At 45.6% G+C, this 20,129-nt stretch overlaps 1 protein-coding gene and 1 non-coding gene across 5 annotated transcripts in view; both read right to left on the reverse strand.

Moving 5' to 3' along the window:
* The window catches only part of RABGAP1L (RAB GTPase activating protein 1 like), a 277,604-nt gene that overhangs the window by 45,451 nt on the left and 212,024 nt on the right, over positions 1–20,129 (reverse strand). The window lies entirely within an intron of this gene.
* Positions 2,080–2,151, reverse strand: TRNAG-UCC (transfer RNA glycine (anticodon UCC)). The gene has a single exon. It is a non-coding gene; the product is annotated as a tRNA-Gly (tRNA).

Raw genomic sequence — 20,129 nt, forward strand, 5'->3', positions numbered from 1 at the left:
TGCAACAAAACCAGTGAAAGGTCTGGAGAACAGGTCTTGTGTCTGAGGGAACTAAGATTGTTTAGTCTGGAGAGAAGGAGGCTGAGGGGAGACCTCATTGCTCTCTACAGTTCCCTCAAAGGAGGCTGGAGTGAGGTAACAAGTGATACAACAAGAGGTAATTACTTCAAGTCACACTGTGGGGAGGTTTAGATTGGACATTAGAAGAAACTTCTTCACTGAAAGGGCTCTCAAACACTGGAACAGGTTCCCCAGCAAGGTGATGGTTGAATCCCAGTCCCTGGAGGTGTTTAAATGATACACAGATGTGGTGCTGGGGCACATGGGCTAGCACCAGACTTGGTAGGGTCAGAGAATGGTTGGAGTCAATGACGTTAAGGTCTTTTCCAACCAAAACAATTCTATGATTCTATAATTCCTCTACATCATTTGCTTCTCCAGCCTTCTGGAACAACATCACATGGATGCAGAGAATCATTACACAGGCAGCACTTGGCTTAGGTTGGAAGGGACCTTAGAGAACAAGTCCAACCTCCCCACCATGGGCAGGGACACCTCTCAACTTGACTTGGCTGCTCAAGGCCTCATCCAGCCTGGCCTTGAACACTGCCAGAGTGAAATGAGAACAGAAAGAACATGTGTACACACTTAATGGAAGGCTTAAATGGTAGTTTTGAACGCAAGGTTTTTCTGGGTCACTTATTCTGGAGCCAGATTGTACCAGTTAATTGTTTTCCACTGCTATCTTGGCATGAATAGAATAGAATAGAATAGAATAGCATAGCATAGCATAGCATAGAATAGAATAGAATAGAATAGAATAGAATTAACCAGGTTGGAAAAGACCTTTGAGATCATCGAGTCCAACCCATGACACCAAGCACCCCATTCAGTCTCTTCCTAAACACCTCTAGAGATGGTGATTCCACCACCTCCCTGGGCAGCCCTTTCCAATGGCCAATCACTCTTTCTATGAAGAACTTCTTCCTAACATCCAGCCTAAACCTCCCCTGGTGCAGCTTGAGACTGTGTCCTCTTGTTCTGGTGCTGGTTGCCTGGGAGAAGAGACGAACCCCCACCTGGCTACAACCTCCCTTCAGGTAGTTGTAGACAGCAATAAGGTCTCTCCTGAGCCTCCTATTCTCCAGACTAAGCAACCCCAGCTCCCTCAGCCTCTCCTCCTAGAGCTTGTGCTCCAAGCCCCTCCCCAGCTTTGTTGCCCTTCTCTGGACCGATTCCAGCAACTCAACATCTCTCCTAAACTGAGGGGCCCAGAGCTGGACACAGGACTCAAGGTCCATGCTGAATCCATGCTGGCTGGGCCTGATCCCTTGGCCATCCTGTAAGTGCTGTGTGACTGCACTCAAGATGAGTTGTTCCATAATCTTGCCTGGCACTGAGGTCAGGCTGACAGGTCTGTAATTCCCTGGCTCGTCCAACCGGCCCTTCTTGTGGATGGGCACCCTCTGTTTTGTTGCTGCCCCTCTTAGCTTGACTGCGTATTGAAAACTCAATTATCTCATGGCCACTGGACCCCAGCCAGCCTCCAGCCACCACATCTCCCACCAGCCCTTCTCTATTGGTAAAAAGAAGGTCAAGCAAAGCCTTACCCCGGTAGGCTCATGCAGCAGCTGGGATAAGAAGCTGTCCTCCATACACTCTAAGAACCTCCTAGACTGCCTCCTCTCTGATGTGTTAAACTCCCAGCAGATATCAGGCAGGTTAAAATCTCCCGTAAGAACAAGGTCTGGCAATCTTGAGACAGCCTCTAGCTGCCTATAGAATAATTCATCAACCTCTTCATCCTGGTTGGATGGTCTATAACAGGCTCCAACCAGGATGTCAGCCTTGTTGGTCTTCCCTCTAATTTTCACCCACAGGCACTCAACCTGATCATCCTTGATCTCTAGTTCCATGGTGTCTAGAGCCTCCCTGATGTACAGGGCCACCCCTCCACCCCTTCTCTCTCACCTGTCTCTCCTGAAGAGCCTGTAGCCATCAACTAGAGTGCTCCAGTCATGTGAGTTGTCCCACCACGTTTCTGTGATGGCAACTACATCATAAGAAAAAAAGTCCACCTGCGTTGGCCGGGAATCGAACCCGGGTCAACTGCTTGGAAGGCAGCTATGCTCACCACTATACCACCAACGCCCCAATAAACCTTGAGGCTTGTCCCTGGCAGCAAGACACCACCCATGTGGCAGATGATCCATCAGAAGGTGCTACGTGGCCTGTCCAGGCATGAAACTGGAGGAGGAAAGGGAAAACAGTGTCCCTTTCCTGTGCTTTTTACACAGAGCAGCAGTAACTTACCTTACTCCCTATGTACAGACTAGCTTGTATTTGTGTGGCACTTCACAGACTAAGACCTATGTGTGAACCAAATTTGCTTGGAGCAGACAAACTTCTCACCCGCATTTCATCCTCCTTCATGCCCCAACACAGCACTTAATCGTTCCTGTGACTGCGATGGCGCGTATCCAAGCCATCACCAGTTCCACCAGTAGTAAATGAGATACTATAGAGCAGCTTGGCTGTTCTCAATCCGTACCATTTTCAGAATGATTTCAGGGTCCTTGGGGGCTGTGCACAAAGAGCTTTGGGCAATTTTGTTTTCCTGTTTGTCTGAGGTTGAAATGAAGGCAAGTGAGACTCACTGATGTGACAAACACTTAGGCGAGATGCCCTCCATTTCCTTAATGAGCCTATTAAGAGATCTATCAAAGGTGAAAGAGGAGTCTCAGAGGAAAGACACGGAGAGAACTGACTGTGCTGAGATCTTCCCAGCACATGTACCCACGACAACAACCTATAGGCTACAACAGCTCACTGGAACAATGTGATCCCATCGCTGGAGAAGCACATTGACCTTGATACTTTCCTTTTTGCAAGGCCAGAGTGAGCTGTGCCTGAGCATAGCATATAGCTTCACCATCGCTGCAGCTTCTCCTCCTCCAGAGAAGAGATAATAAAATCCTGCTTCACAGAGCTGCTGTGAAACATTCATCTCTGAGGGATTTGGAGAGTCAAGCATCTGGTGAAGCTGTTAGTGCTCCCTGAACTTGAGCAGAATGAGTGACTGAAGGGAGATTGTCTTGGTTTAGGTCACAGGTACCAAAGAGTATCAAAACTCAAAAGGAATTTTATCCTGCACTTTCCTAAGTGAGTCCTTACAGGTGTGCATCCCAGGATTTAACCTTCCCAAGAAGATTAAAAAATGCTGCTGTGTTAATACAAACAGCCTGGTTATAAGGCACACAGCAACTGGCTCACACCCCTCTCCACCAGAGGGTTTCCTTTACACGGTTAACCATGACCCAGTACTGCACAATTTCCAGTGCTTAGCCCCATTTTATAGGGAAGGGCTATGGCTTACAGGGCTAGTATCTGTGTGCAATGCCTGTTGAACCTGGCTCACCTGTATGTGCTGGCCTAAAGGTTCCGTGTGATACAGACAGGCTGCAGGCTCCCACACCCTGGTCCCACCAGTAGCAGCAGCATAGGGCAGCAAGACAAGTTACAGAGGGATGAGCACAGAAGCGCTGCCTTCCCATTGCAAGATGGACAGATGGGGCAGCTGCTCAGCTGTGACGTGAAGCAAGCACAGAGCAGAGCCAGGGGAGATCACAAGTACTGGAAATTACTGGAGAAAAGATTTCATAAATGAAGGTGCAGCCTAAATCTTGTAGTTCTGACAGTGCATGAAGAGTGCCAAAAAGGGAGGCAGGAAGAGCAAATAGCATCAGCAATACTTAGGAGTCTGAAGGATAAGAAAATGCATGGTTATTTCTCTTCAAATGTCACTCTGTCAGCTGTCATGGTTCCCAGACTTTCAGAATTGAATTAGATTGTAATTACTTCCTGTTTGGACCAGGTCACAAACCAAAAATCTCAGTCCTTTCCTACATTACAGTCTGCTCTATGTTCTTCACACGCCTGCAGCAGCCAAGTCACCTTTTCTGATGTCAACAGATTTCCCTTCAGAATAAAATGCTGGTTTAGGTCCATTAGTGCAGTGTATGGCACATTAAAACGTTAAGAGCCATCATTACTGATCATTCCAAGAAGCCTCCTGCAGCACAGGCCTCTTTACCCACTTGCCAATCCTTACAATTCACTTTATATCACAAAAGCAATACAAAGGCAACAAATATGAAGCCCCGAGCCATGTAACCTTATGACAGAAGGACACTTGCCCTCATCACTGAGCAAGGATGTGCGAAGTCCCCTACATCAAGCGCTCATTTCTCACTTTTTTCCACCTCTCCCTCTGCCTCCAAATTCCTGTGACTGTATATCTCATGTAACATCCCTGCATCATGGATCAAAGGTTGAAAACTCCACAAGGCACAGAGATAAATAGTTCCCTTGTTTAAACAGGCAGCATGTAAACACTGATTGTGACAAAGTCCTTCTGCATGACATTACTGTTGCTGACATTTTGTGGATGTAAAAGTTGTAAAGATGGAATGAAAATAAAAAGGGACTCTTTGCTGTTCCCGGGAGAGCCAGGGCTCCCAACAAGCCCCCATGTGAGCTCTCAGCCCAGCACTGAGACTATAAATGTGCTGCTCATTTCCTGCTTGCTTCAGCCATTAGGGTCTCAGCCTGTCTCTGGAGGAGAAGCTCCCTGACAGAGAGAGATTGATGAGAGTGAGAGAAATGAGATGGACTCTGGCACAACCCACAACCACCCATCCTCCCTAATTCACCTCAGCAATTAGTGCTGTGCCTGGGATAAACACTTTCACTTCAGGCTTGCAGGTCCTCTGCTCTCAGGCAGCAAGAGGAGGTTTGCAAGGGTTATCAAGTCCAGGAAGTGTCTCCTTCATCTTCACACCCCAGCCCTGACCAGGCATGTCTTTGCATTGTCCTGAAGTGCTTGGTTTGTCATGTTGGTTGAAGCATCATACACTGGCAGGTGTTGGAAGAGACCTCTAGTCCAACCCCCATGCTAGAGCAGGATGCCCAGGATCACAACGTCCAGCTGCCAGAGAAGCCAGCTCTGCCGCATTTCAGGGCAGAGCAAAAACCAGATTCCTCTGGGCTAGAGAGTCGCTGCCTGTGCAAGAACTCCTCATAAAAAGAACCTGCTCAGAAACAACTGTCCCAAGCTAGGTGCTGCTTAATTACCACCCCTGTCCTCCTCAGAAAGGGACAGACCCTGCTTTACATCATGCTTAGAAAAGGAAAAGGCAAGTTAGGAAACACCCTTGGAGGCAGTTCATTACAACACAAACCTAAACTTCTTTTTGTGTCACAAGAGAGACAATGGTCAAATTTGCCTCCAAGCTTCCTGCTGCTGAGAAGCAATGTGGTTTGTGTCTACACAGACCTATGTGAGTATGATGGTCTGGAGGAGCTGCTGTAATGAAGAAAACCATGAGCTTGGATCTATGTCCTGAAGGCACCAAATTGCAGCCCCTTTCATTTCCACTGTGTGAACAATGAAATCACACTTAGTGCCTTCAGGACTGCTTAAAATTTGGAAGTAATGCAGCAGCAACAAGGTGATGATTTTTTTCCCCCTCCATTCTGACAGGTCAGGTGGATGGTAAAGTCATCAAAACTAACGGACTGACAACACGTTTTTGTCTTTCATTGACAGCAGGAAAAGAGTCCAAAGTGGGGAAGATGAAAATACTTCCTCAGGTTATGGAATACAGCAACTGGCAAGAGGCTACCATTGGGAGAGTGTCAGCAAGCAGAACAAAGCTTCCTCGTTATGCAGTTAGGGATCAAAGGCCTGATCCGTTTCCAATTCCTGCCACTGCTCTCAGCTAGCTGAAGTATAATCAATACTCCCCACTGTGTGAAGACGAAGCAGCCCAGGCGGCACCATCGGGTGGCTTACTCAGACTGCCATGAAATTGCTCCTCGAGAGGATGCACGATAAGGTCATCGATCTGGTGCTTTAAGCCACGGGTTAACAAAAGGATTGCTGAGATTAGAAAAGAGCTGCTCAGACAATTACTTGACTCTGCTAAGAACTTTAGCTGCAGTTTAATTTCCTTTTTCAGAGGTCGATGCCTTAAACTCTGATTTGGGAAAGGAGTGGTGAGGACCCCTCTGGGCTGGTGCAATGTGCCACTGCAGCTGGGCTGGAGAGCTGCTGGAGCTGAGACTTAACTGGGTTACCTCTCTGAAGTGCCTCGGGATTCTTTGTAGAAGAGAAAAGAGAAGATGATTCAGAGTGATTCTGCTCTCATACGGTCAAGAAGTGGCTGCCTGGGAGCTAGTGCAGGGGAAATGCCCCAACCTGCAGCAGGGGAAGTGTAGGCTGGACATTAAGAACAATTTCTTCACCAAAAGGGTTGCCAAGCCCTGGAACAGGCTGCCTAAGGCAGCGGTGGAGTCCCCGTGCTTGAAGGGATTTCAAAGCCATGTAGATGTGGTGCTGAGGGACACGGTTCAGTGGTGACCTAGCAGTGCTGTGTTAGTGGTTGGACTCAATGACCTCAAAGGTCTCTTCCACTCAAAATGGTTCTGTGACTCTAGGTCTTGTGCATCTCTGCTGTCACTGTAACTGGGTGACTCAGCTTGACACACCATCTTTGGGCCTGAGGCGTGCACACACAGAGGGTGTGTGCCTATACTACCAGATTTATGATTATTTATTATGCTAATTAACTGCTGGAAGATGAAATTTTCTGGGTTTTTTTTCTTGGCTTTTGAACTTCACTTGCACAATCAAATTTTGGCTAAGAATTATTGTCAAGGAAATTGCATTAGGCAAGCAAAGGAAGCTGAAACAATAGCAAACAGACCAGATAACATAATGAGGACCTGATCTTCAACTGCTGCTTGAACAACTGAGTAGAAAAATCAGGCACATGGACAAGGTGTCCCAGCAAACAGATGACCAGGAGTGACTTTGAATTCTTCCCTATTAATTTTTGTTGCAGAGACAAAGGAAGTGTGAGCAAAGAGGAGAAGCAAACTGTTGCTGTCCACCACAGCTTCCACAACCCATCAGCACACCTTTAGGGCTGTGGGTGCACATCTGGAAGATCCATGAGTGTAACAGCACTGATGAACTTGGTGGGTTTTTATGGTAGAGCTACAGCATCAGTGAATAAGGGAAGAGCAACTGATATCATCTACCTGGACTTGGGTGAAGTGTCTGACACTGTCCTGTGTGACAGCCTGGTTCCCAAATTGGAGAAGCATGGACTTGAGGGGTGGACCACTTGCTGGGTAAAGAATTGGCTGAATGGCAGCACTCAGACAGCTGTGATCAATGGCTCAACGTTTGAATGGAGACCACTGGCAAGTGGTGTCCCTCAGGGGTTGGTACTGGGACCAGTGCTGTTTAACATCTTTGTCAGTGACATGGAGGGTGAGATTGAGGCACCCTCAGCAAGCTTGAGGGTGACACTAAGTTGTGTGGCTTGGCTGACGTGCTGGAGGAAAGTGATGCCATCCAGAGGGACTTGGACAGGCCTGAGAGGTGGGCTCAAGCCAACCTCATAAACTTCAATAAGGCCAAGTTCAAGGTCCTACACTTGGGTAAGGGGAATCCCAAGCACAGTATAGGTTGGACAAGGAGTACCTTGAGAGCAGTGTCAAGGAAAAGGACTTGGGGGTATCAGTTGATGAAAAACTCACCACGGGTCAGCAATGTGAGCTTGCCTCCCAGAAGGCAGCCATGTGCTGGGCTGCATCAAAAGAAGTGTGACCAGCAGAACAAGGGAGGTGATTCTCCCCCTGTACTCTGCTCTTGTGAGATGACCAGAGGGCTAGAGCATCTCTCTTACAGGGACAGGCTGAGAGAGTTGGGGCTGTACAGCCTGGAGAAGAGAAAGCTCTGGGGAGACCTTAGAACTGCTTTCCAGTACTTGAAGAGGCTACAAGAAAGCTGGGGAGGGATTTTTTTACAAGGGCTTGTAGTGACAGAACTAGGGGGAATAAATTGAAGCTTGAGGAGAGCAGATTTAGGCTGGAGATCAGGAAGAAATTCTTTCCAGTGAGAATGGTGAGACACTGGCACAGTTTACCCTGGGAGGCAGTGGATTCCTCCTCCCTGGAGGTGTTCAAGATCAGCCTGGATGAGACCTCAAACAGCCTGGTCTAGTGGAAGATGTCTCTGAACATGATAAGGGGTTTGGAACTAGATGATCTTTAAGGTACCTTCCAACCCAAACCATTCTATCATTCTATGACCTTCTGCAACCAGAAGCTGGCTGATGTGGCCATAGGTTGACACCTTTTTGCCTAGGTGCCCCAGTGTTGCATTGACCATGCTCCTTTACAAAGGCATTCTTTCAGATGTGAACAACAGAACCCAGCCAAACACCACAGCGCCATTTAAGCATCTGTGAGAGAGCAAAGCCACACATTTTCATTCTTAAACAGCATGAAACACCTCTGCAAATGGAGATAAATACACCAGGATGTTTCTATAGAGCACTTTAATTAGATTCTCCAAAGCCTCTGGCATACAGCTCTTCACCTCTGTTTACCAGCCTGAGGCAATTTATTTATGCCCAAACACAAACAAATTAAGCAACATTAACCATTTAACCCTATGTTTTCTATACCAGTTTTTCTTCACAAGAGAAACAAGGCATAATACGGTAAAACAAAAGTAATTAAGTGTAGGAAACCAGAGAAACATAGAATGGCTTAGGCTGGAAGGGACCTTGGAGATCATCTACTCCAACCTCCCTGCCATGGGCTTCTCAACTAGAACTGGCTGCTCAAGGCTTCATCCAACCTGGCCTTGAACACCTTCAGAGAGGAGGGTATCCACAATCACTCTGCACAGCCTATTCCATAGTCCCACCACCCTTGCACTGAAGAACTCCCCAAGATCTGCTGAAGAACTTCTTCCATTTAAGCTCCCACAGCTTAAAACCATTCCCCTTTGTTCTCCTGCTAGACACCCTTATGAAAGTCCCTCTCCAGCCTTCCTGTAGGATCCCTTCAGGTATGGAAGATCTAAGATTCCCCCGGAGTCTTCTTCAGGCTGAACAACCCCAGATCCCTCAGCCTATCCTCACAGCACAGGTGATCCATCCCTTGGATCGTCTTTGTGGCCCTTTGGACTTGCTCTAACAGCTCTGTGTCCTTCTTATGCTGTGGACAACAGAAGTGGACACAGTATTCAAGGTGGGGTCTCACAAGAGCACAGTAGAGGGGCAGAATCACCTCCCTTGACCTGCTGGCAGCACTCCTCTCAATGCGGCCCAGGAGACAATTTGCCTTCTGGGCTGCATGAGTGCAATGCTGGCTCCTGGTGAGCTTCTCATCAACCAATAACCCCACGTCTCTTTCTTCAGAGCTACTCTCAGCCCACTCTGCACCCAGCCTAGATTTGTGGCTGTGACTGGCCTGACCCAGATGCAGGACCTTGCACTGTGACTTGTTGAACCTCATGCAGTTTGCACTGGCCCACTTCTCCAGCCTGTCAAGATCCTTCTGGCTGGCATCCCTGCCCTTATTTGAGTCCACTACACAGCTTGGTGTGGTTGGCAAACTTGCTGAGGGTGCATTCAATGCCACTGTCCATATCACTGAAGATGTCATACAGCACTGGACCCAGGACAGACCACTGAGGAACTTGCCACTGGTCTCCACCTGGACATTGAAGCAAAACAATAAGGAGATCCCAAAAGTATGATTATTGTTCTTATGCACCCAGCTCAACTTCCACTCCAGTAGCTACAGATTGCTTAGATAACAGCCCAGCAACCCTCACTGAATTTGCCTTTGAACAGCATCAATAATGGCAAAAACATGCCTGGGGTTTGTAAGAGGAAGTTGTTAAGAGGGCCCTCACTTCTGAGAGCTGCTGTGGGTGTAGAGCTCTGCAGTTCTAAAATGCACATAGTTTTGTTTGTTTGCTTGTTTTCAAAGCACAGGAATTCAACTGCAAGTGCCTGGGAACTCAAACACCAGCGAAAATGCATAAGGAAACTGTTTCCAACGGCTTTTCTTTGTTTTGCAAAACCCCTTGAGGGAAAAGAAAGGGAATGTTGTCAAGCTTTGCCTTCCCCCTTTCCAGTGATTTTTAAGTCTAGCTTCAGGTCTCACTTTAGCATGGTGCTTCAGAATTTGTCACCTCATTTCATCTGTCAAAAACCAAATGAAATGAAACAAATATCTGATCCCAACTGTTCTCTGCATGACACTGAGAATGAATCACTGGTTTTTATCCCAAGCCACTGCAGGCTCTGGATTACCTCAGCTTTCCAGAACATAGCCACGACTGAACAGAATCACAGAATTGTCAGGGTTGGAAGGGACCTTAAGGATCATCTAGTTCCAACCCCCTCTGCCATGGGCAGGGACACTTTCCACTAGCTCAGATTGCCCAGAGCCCCATTCTGCCTGGCCTTAAAAATTTCCAGGGATGAGGCTTCCTCCACCTCTTTGGGCAACCTGTTCCAGTGTCTCACCACCTTTATGGTGAAGAACTTCTTCCTAACCTCTAATCTAAATCTACCCTCCTCTAGCTTGGATCCATTCCCCCCAGTCCTATCATTAGCCAATACTCTAAGAAGTCCCTCCCCAGCTTTCTTGTAGGCCCCCTTCAGATACTTGAAGGCCACCATAAGGTCTCTTTGGAGCCTTCTCTTGTTTCCAATAACTTTAACATCTGCAGAAATAAAATAACCACAGTAATTTCTGAGAGAGGTACAGATTCACTAGACTGATTGAACATGACTCAAGGCAGCTTGACATCTTTTGCCCAAACATATGTACTCTAACATTTCTAGGGGTAGAAATAAAAGAGAATTCTCTTGTGAGAGCTGAACTCCCAGCAGACAACAGAGCTTCTTTCCCCAGTGTTCAGAGGGGTGAATGTGGAGCTTCTTTGGTCACGGGAATTGACTTGTAGAAGAAGTGGACACAGTGTTCTTCAGGGATTGCTTCAAAAAGACTTCCCATGGACAGTAAAAGAGACTTAGGCTGGCAAGGGTTGCAGCACCTTGGCCTCATGGTCTGTTGTATATGAAGAACTCAATTTCATCAGTTACCACTCTGCTACTTATGGGTGAGCTGATGCCTGGTTCCTCAGATTGAACTGCTTGAAAGAGGTCCAAGAGAAGCACAGATAAATTTTCACCTCCAGGATTGTTTCTCCATCTTAAGCCTCAACAGTTTTTTTGATGCTACAGACAATATCAAGGAGCACTTTTTGGCTAGCATAAATATGAGGCATGGAGCTCATTTCCAGGCATTTCTGCATCTGATTTTCACCTGCAAGTCTTTCTCCACAAAATGTGAACACCTGTGGTTCTGTTCAGTTTAATTATGATCCTAAGTGCTGATCTTGGAATACATTTATGCTTTCGCTGAGCCTCTTTCACATCAAAGAAGTGTCTCTAGAAAGGCTATCACCTTACTGTGAGAGCAAGAGGTACAGCAAACTTGTGGGGCTTGACAAGGCTCTGGGCAACCTGATCTAGTTGAGGATGCCCCTGCTTACTGCAGAGGGGGTTGGACTAGATGAGCTTTGGAGGTGCCTTCCAACTCAAACCATACTATGGGTCTAAAGAACAACTAAGATGACTACTATGCTGACAACAGTAATTCTAGACACTCTGCTGTTGCATGACATACAGACCATTGGAGGTAGAAAACTGAGAGAACATTTTCACATGTCACCTTAAAGGAGATTAGTCAACCTTCCAGTCAACCTGCATCTGGGATTCAGACGTGTCCAGTTCAGCTCGGGAGAAATGTTCCCTTCCTCTTACTCACAGAGCTGAGTTATTCTAGGCAAATCATGGCAAAGAAGGCAGAAGACAGAACTGTCAAATGGTGTGACTCCCTGCCACCTTCATCTATTGCTCTCTGTACTATTTTGAGAATCAAGGATGGAAAGGAGCTGAGATTCATGCAGGATCCAAGCAGTTCAAGCCAAAAGACATCCAAGTGTGCTTTCCTTCTTCCGTTCAACATCTGCCATCCTGGAAAGCCAGGGCTTCTGATGGCATGGAGGTGGACAAAACCAATTTAGGTGGCTGGTGGACCATGGAGCAGTTTTCATATGTCCCACTCACCTTACTGAATTAAACCACTAACACTTTGGGCAAATCTCTTCATGCCATACACTGTGATACAATGGCTGGGGATACAGGCAATGACTATTCCTAATCCACGTTTCCATCTCAAATTTCCATCCTCCTTTAAGAGATCCTCCCAGAATATTTGTACGTAGCTAGCTTGCAAGGTCACTTAGGGTGGTTAAAAGGTGATTATATTTAACTGTTAATAATAAAATCCTGTTCCTTCTCTGTTGAGAGAAAATAGCAACAGCCTTGATTTAGTTTACAATGCCAACTCAGAATGAATGGGGGAAAAACCCAACAAACAAACAAACATCAGAAAACTAAGCAAAGCCTTCACAAACCAAACTAAACCAAACCAAACTGATTTTATTAATGCTTAATCACCATAAAAACACAATTTCACTACCAGCTGACATGTCTGCTCACTCAAAGATAGATAATCAGAGTTCAAGTAAATATTTCATGGCCAAAATTAGTTGGGTTTTTTTGGGCGTTTTAGTTTTTGGTGGTTTGGGGTTTTTTTTGTTTTGCTTTGGTTGTTTTTTTAACATGTGACAATTTCTGTGTTGCTTACAGTTATCACCAAGATTACAATCATAATGTCCAAGTCCACCCTAGGCACTTTAATCTGACTTTCAGGTGCCAGCTCACTAAACTACAAAGCCAAGCAGAAGGAAGCAAGCTGAAGACAGAAGAGGCATTAAAAAACATGACCCTTCTTACAAGGACAATTGGATCCTGCACTTGGGAGATAAGGGTGCAGACACAGTAAGTGGAATTGATCATTGGCTTTTAATAAGAAATGGCATCCAGGCAGAGCAGGCTTTTCTATAGATCTAAACATAATTCTTTTCAATTTGGTTTGGCCTTTTCTTGAGAAGTTGAGAAATGAGTAATTTTCCCCCTGTCCTTTATATTGGAAGATTAATTAGATATATCACTGGTAGAACCAGAGGCATAAATGGCTTCTGCAGCTTCATGCCCGTCCTGCAGTTATCTCCTTTGCTTTTCTGTTGTGTTTCTGTTGTCTTACCACCTCTCACAACAGGAAAACCCCTCAAGTATCTGGATAAATACATATACATGCATATAAACACAGAGGGAATGCACTAGAAAGAACAGGGAGAGCAAGTGAGCTATTTTTACTCCTTTCCATTGATCTCACATAAATCAATATGTAATTCCCTGTTAAACCATGCCTGCAAAAAATGCCTTGCAGCAGCAGAGGTGTGAATAAAGTCAGTCACCCACAACAGTAAGGTGTGAACTTCAAAACACCAGTCTGAATTCAAAAGATTTAAGTTGCAATATTATTAAAGTAAATCTATTTTAAAACTATGTAAAGAGCAATTCTGAAATGAGAAAAAAACTTAGCACAGCTCCTGGTACCTTGGCCTTTTCTTTCTGGCTCTGCTAGTGGAGCTCTTCTCCATGAGCCATGCAGGAGTCCTGGTGCAAGCCACAACTGTGGGTGCAGCCAGGCGAGATCAATAATGTAGGTTTACATTTTGACTAGCTATGAGGAAGAATATTTTTGCATTAAGGATGGTGAGACACTAGCCCAGGTTGCCCAGAGAGGTGGCAGATGCCCCATCCCTGGAGCCCTTCAAGGTCACACTGTTCGGGGCTCTGTGGAACCTACTCTAGTTGAAGATGTCCCTGATGACTGCAAGGGGGTTAGACCAGATGATGTTTAAAGGCCCCTTCCAACCCAAACCAGTCTGTGAGTCTGTGATAACCTCGCCAGCACAGCGACATGTGACACAAATGTGTGCTTGCTTTGCATTGAAAAAGGCACCAGCTCTTCTCAAAGCCATTTGCTCCTCTCACCCAAAGTACTGAAAGAAGCAACCCTGTAATGCTGCTGGGACTGCTGGGGAGTCTTATTTGTCCAAGGAGGGGCCAGACATACATGGTTAGGAAGCAGTTTTTCTTAGAACTTTCATAGAGCAGGTCTCTCATGCACCAATGATGATGAAAGATCAGACAAGGAGCCACTGTAATCCCTGAGCCACATAGAAGAGATCATTACAGATGCTATCCCATAAACAGAACATTCTTCCCTGCAGGTTCCATGACTCAGGTCCTGCACAGCCTATCCCATATGTTTCTTCACCTTCACTTGGCACAAAGAGTGAAAATCTATAGTTATCTTCCCAGTATCTCTCCATCTACCTGCCTGCTATACTCAATGGCATTTCGAGCTGCAACCTAACACATTTGGAATGTTCCACTTCCATGTGTCACAGCATGGCGTTGGAGAAACAGGTGCAACTCCCTGAATTCACTTGCAAACCGTCAAACCAAGACATTTCTATACCTCCCAGCACGACTTATTTTCCTAGAATCCTAGAGTTATAGTTGCAAAAGACCTCTAAGATCAAGTCCAACCATCAGCCTAATACCACCATGGCCTCCCATTCTACAACTCCACTGACTGAAGTCAGATGTACGAAAGGAGGTGAGAAGAGAGATAATGGATAGGCTTCCTGTATTAAAGGACAATTTCTTTAGGAGATACAGAGATCCCAACAAATGAAATTTAATTACATGATGCAAAAGGCAACTGAGGAAGATGTAGGTGAGTATGCAGAATGTGGGAGTGGCTTCAATGAAACAGCACCATCAAGCTTAATCTTCATCAGTCTAGAAGAGGCTCTTTCTTCATTCATTCATTTATCAAAGTGGGCTTCCAGAGACATGGAAAAATCTCTGATATCCCTTGTAAAAGAGAGGAAAATTAGAAAGAAAGAAAGCAAGCTCATTTTCCTCAAAAGCATGAGTAGAAAAAGCACTGGTAATCACTAAGACATTAGGATAATTCCTTATTCTAGAGACATAATATGCAGCTTGTTCTAGTCAGGTAGAAAATTATCATCCACAACCCCATCTTCACAACCACAACTGTTAATGACTACTCCAGGAGAAACACGCCCCTCCCTCTGTAAAGCCCATCACAAAATGAAGGGTACAGACACTAAAGATTAGAAACATAACAGGAAACAAAGCAGAAAATTCCTCATTCATTTTCTCTACATTTTAATGTTTTCTGCATTTCATTAACTCTTAAATCAGCATCTGATATCCTACTTGGAGAGTTTATATCTTTCTCCACTATGTGACTGTTCTGAGCTGGGAAATGGGTGCAATATCAGGCTCTGTCTGCCCTAAATGTCTTAGCAGATACCTTCACAGAATGTCAGCATGATGGGGATTGGAAGGGACCTCTGGAGACTGTCCAGTCCAATCCCCCTTGCCAGCGTAGGTTCATCTAGAGCAGGCTGCCTAGAATCACAATGTCCAGGCAGGCTTGGAATGACTCCAAAGATGGAGACTCTAGCCTGTTCCAGTGCTCTATCACTCACGAAATAAAGACGTTCCTCCTCATGTTAAATGGAACTTCCTATGTTCAAGTTTGTGCCCATTATCTCTTGGTCCTGTCACTAGGCACCACTGAAAAAAGACTGGCCCCAATCTCCTGACACCCACCCTTTAAGTATTTATAAGCACTGGTAAGATCCCCCTCTCAGCCTTCTTTAGGCTAAAAAGCCCTAAGTCCCCCAGCCTTTCCTCGTAAGAAAGATGTTCTAGTCCACTTACCAGCTTCACAGCCCTTCATAGCAGTTCCCTCTCCTTCTTGAACTGTGGAGCCCAGAACTGGACACAGTACTCCAAATGAGGTCAAAGATTCACAGATTCAGTCTCTTCCACCTGAGTATATCTAAACTTTGCCAATGTTGGCTTTTTAGCCTAGAGAAGCCTGAGGAGGGATCTTATCAATTCTAATAAACACTTAAAGGGTGGGTGCCAGGAGGATGGGGCCAGTCTCTTTACATCTTCTATAGCGAAAGATCAAAATTCAGACTTGGTGAGCAACCATGCATAGGCCTTGCCTGAACAAGACATTCTCGACCACAGTCCACATACCATTTTCAATTAATAAGAGCTTGTTGTTTGCTTTGTATTTGCAGAACCATTCTTTCTGTTTTAAAAAACAGGACAATAAAACTATCACTGCAGAATAATGAGATCAACTTAAAAGGTATGAAACTAAGGGGGGAAACCCACTATGCATTGTTTTTATTTGCCTTCTCTAGAACTATGCCAGCTACAGCTCAAGAAAAAACCCAAACCAAACCAAAACACATGAAGCAAGTAGAGGTAGATCATTACATGGTAAAACAACTGTTTTGTTTTGCAGCAATGTGGAAAAAAGAAATAAAAGGGCAACACTGGGAAAGATGCAGCGTGAAACCTGGCCACACCATCATTGTTCTCTTATTTTTATTCCTCGTAGCTAGCTTAGAAAGGTGAAGAAAATACTCCATGGCACTTAATCTAAAAATATCTGGTGTTTTGCCTGCAAGTATTAATACAGAAGTGAGAAGCAGCTGAAAGACACACAGTGCCCATTCATACAGTAGAAACAACCCCTCCACACACATTTAAGGGTCTTGTTTGTGGGGTTTTTAACAGAACATGTTTTGCTGCATTCAAAACAGACAACTGCACCTCATGCAACTTCTGCCTTCCCTCTCCGAGTGATGGTTATCAAGACTGCAATTTCCTATTTTGGCATTTCCTGCAATTATTAGCCCCTGTTTGCAAATAAATACCTTGATTATAATGCCTAATTAGAGAAACATGGAGCAGCTGAGGTTGGAAAGGACTTCAGGTGAACATCTTGTCTAAACCACCCTCTCAAAGTAGGGTTACCTACTGCAGGTTGCTCAGGGCCAGTTGCATTTTGAGATTCTCCACAGATGGAGACTCCACAACCTCCTTGGGCAACCTGCTCCTGTGCCTGATCACACCTGGAATTAACAAATAAATAATCAGCATATAAATATAAATGGGTTTATTTGATTTTGTGCCCACTGCTTCTTGTCTGTTCACTGGACACCACTGAGAAGAGCCTGGCTTCATATTTTTCAGTTCCTCCCACCAGGTATTTACCTACACTGAAAAGATCCCCCTGAGCTTTCTCTGCTACCGGCTGAACAGCCCAGCCCTCTCAGTTTCTCCTCATGGGAGACATTCTCCTGTCCCTTCATCACCTTCATGTCCCTTCATCAAGCTCTCACCATTGTAGCTATGCTTTGCTTTTCCTGGGGAGATCAGGCCTGGATGTAGTACTCCAGACACCCCTCACCAGTGCTCAGTAGAGAAGGATCACTTCCTTGACCCATTGGCAACACTCCTCCCAATGCAGCCCAGGATACCACTTGGCCTTCCATGTTGCAGGGGCTCGCTGCTGGCTCATATTCAACCCTATGCCCACCAGGACCCTCAAGTCCTTTTTGGTTAAGGTAACTTCCAGTCCACTAGCCTCCAGAAGGTTATGGTGCATACAGCTGTTACTTGCACTTCCCTTTGCTGAACTTCATGAGATTCCTCCTGGCCTACTTCAGCCAGATGTGGTACCTCTGGATGGCAGCACACCCATACACTCCACCAGTCACTCCTCCCAACTCTGTGTCATCTGCAGATATGCTAAGGGTACCCTCTGTCCCTTCATTTGGGTCATTAATGAAGAGGCTAAGCAGTAGTGGTCCTCCAGCTGGACATCCTGCTGCTGATCACAACCATTTGAACCAAGAAAATTCAGACAGATTTCAATCCATTTCATTGCCCACTTATCTAGTCCATCTTCATTAGTTTGTCTAGAATGATCTGATGGGAGACAGTGTCTATACTTGCTATGCTTGAGATAACATTCTCACTTCTTCCCTCATCCACCATTCAAATGATGACAGTCATCTCATCACAGAAGGCTATTAGGTTGGTTAAGCATGATTTACCCTTCATAAAACCATGTTGATGACTCTTGATCACCTTCTTCATTACGAGGTGATTTTCTCTTCTGCCTATCAAATATTTAATGTGCCATCTCCAGACAGAGATTACATTCCTGTGATTCAGATTTGCCTCTCTAAGGACATTCTAGTTTGCAAAAGTGAGAAGAGTTGATCCAAATAAATAAAAGCTGTGATTGTGAAGTCAGCTCAAGCCTTGTGTGTTTTAGTTTAAAGCAGGACTTCGAGTTAACAGAGTCAAGGCATCACACAATCACTTGGTATGGTTGTGGAACAGAAATACTAAGAGCTGTCTGAAAGAAGGGTGAATGGAAATGTTTGCATGCAAAAGCACCAGAAGAAACAATGCAGAGAAAGGTTGCAAGAACAGCAAGTATTGATAAGCAAGGACATGAGTGACAGCAGTTCACAGTATCACCAAGGTTGGAAGAGACTTCAAAGATCATCAAGTCCAACCTGTCACCACAGACCTCATGACTAAACCATAGCACCAAGTGCCACGTCCAGTCCCCTCTTGAACCCCTCCAGAGACGGTGACTCCACCACCTCCCTGGGCAGCCCATTCAGTTGTGGCAGTTTAGGCTGGGTGCCTCCTGTTGCTGCCACATAGGTTACACCTCCTGTCTCCCGAGTGTCCAGCCCAGTAGGTGGACACAGGAACCTGCATATTTCATACCCATAATATCCTGCACCCTATAAATGTATCTTCAAAGTCTTTCACTTCCTCTGTCTTCCCTCTCTGCTCCCATGAAAGATGCTCCCTATCAGGTAATGGTGGGGGAGGTATCTCAAGGCCTCTTAGTCCTGTCTAGGCCTAATGCCAGGAGAAGAATGGGGAGGGGCAGTCTCAGACCTGGCCAGCTGAGACTAGCCTAGTGGGGGGCAGGGGGGAAGAAAGAGCCCTGGGGGTTTTGGGTATACCCTTAGGTGAGAGAAGGGAAGTGTTGGGAGGCTTTTGGGTATGCTGTAGGGGACTGTGCATGCTTTGGGTTTCTTTTGTCACTATGCTTATAGCTTTCTGTAAAAGACACTGCTTTTCCATTTAAACTTTCCACCACTTCTGCAAACCATTTGTGTGTCATTCTTTTGCCCCTTTCAGGGGCAAGAGAGGATCTGACCTCAAACCAGGACAGCAGTCAAATTAGTGAGAAAGGTCTTGCTACATCTAGAGCAGAAGGCTGTTACTTTGGTGAAGCCATATCAGAGATAACCAGCCAGCTGGAGACCTGCAGCAGAGCTACAGCATGTCATTTATGCCAGCAGAAAAGCAGACTGGAAGCCACAAACCCAACCACAATGAGGACACAGAGAATAAAGAGCAATGACAGCAAGCAAGCTTTTGAGGGAGACGAACCCACCACGAGAACCACTTGACTCCTGAAGACTACAAACAATTTGTCTAAAACCTAGTTTGTTTTCATCAATCAAGAGGAACCCAAGATACATAATGAAGACTTAATAGCTGCTGTCCCTCAGCCTCATCACACACAAGTGATCCTGGGCAGACAGAAGCGCTGGTGTTTGTGCTTACACGGCTATCAGTATGAGTGGCATCTATGACAGAAGGAGCACAAATGAGCGAAAAGAGATTCACTGTAAGTAAAGAGCATCCTCCCCTCCAGTACGGTCTTGTGCTGAGTTCCCTCACGTAACGTTCCTGAAGTCTTTCATGTTTTCCTTGTTTTAAATAAATTACCTGTGCTCAGAGCCCACTCTACAGAGACTGTTCCTAGCTTAATTACCAAGAGACTGTTCTGGGAATAGTGTAGCTTTCCCCACCTCCCCCCATGCCTTATATGTGAATGAAGGAATGAATTAGAATAACCCACCTACACTCCTCACAAGGCTGAGGTGTTACTAACCCAGCAGAAAGTAACTCAGATTACTTTTTCCTGTCCCTGATAAATCCAGTTCTCAGCTCTGAATTCTCCCTCCATTCCAATAATTACTGCTAGTCCTTGTGTACTTCTGTAAGATGAGAGTGTGCCTTGATTCCCTGTCTGCTGTCCTCATCTGGCCTTTTCTCTTACAGACTGGCATTCAGGATAGATGAGATCCTACACATGCAGTGGATGCACTGTCAAATCCTTCAGCCACCTTCCCATTCATGTAGGCCAACAGCTCAGAGTTGTATTCTCTGCTTTTGAAAGGCCCCACATGCTGAACCCACACAAAGCACCATGCACTGACCATCTGCCTTAGATGCACAGAACAATACCTCCCAAACAAGACACGTCGTATGCACACCTATCCAATGCAAAGAGGTGATGAAAAATAAATATGATTGTGTGGC

This window comes from Dryobates pubescens, chromosome 11 (genome assembly GCF_014839835.1).
Source record: "Dryobates pubescens isolate bDryPub1 chromosome 11, bDryPub1.pri, whole genome shotgun sequence".
NCBI lineage: Eukaryota > Metazoa > Chordata > Aves > Piciformes > Picidae > Dryobates > Dryobates pubescens.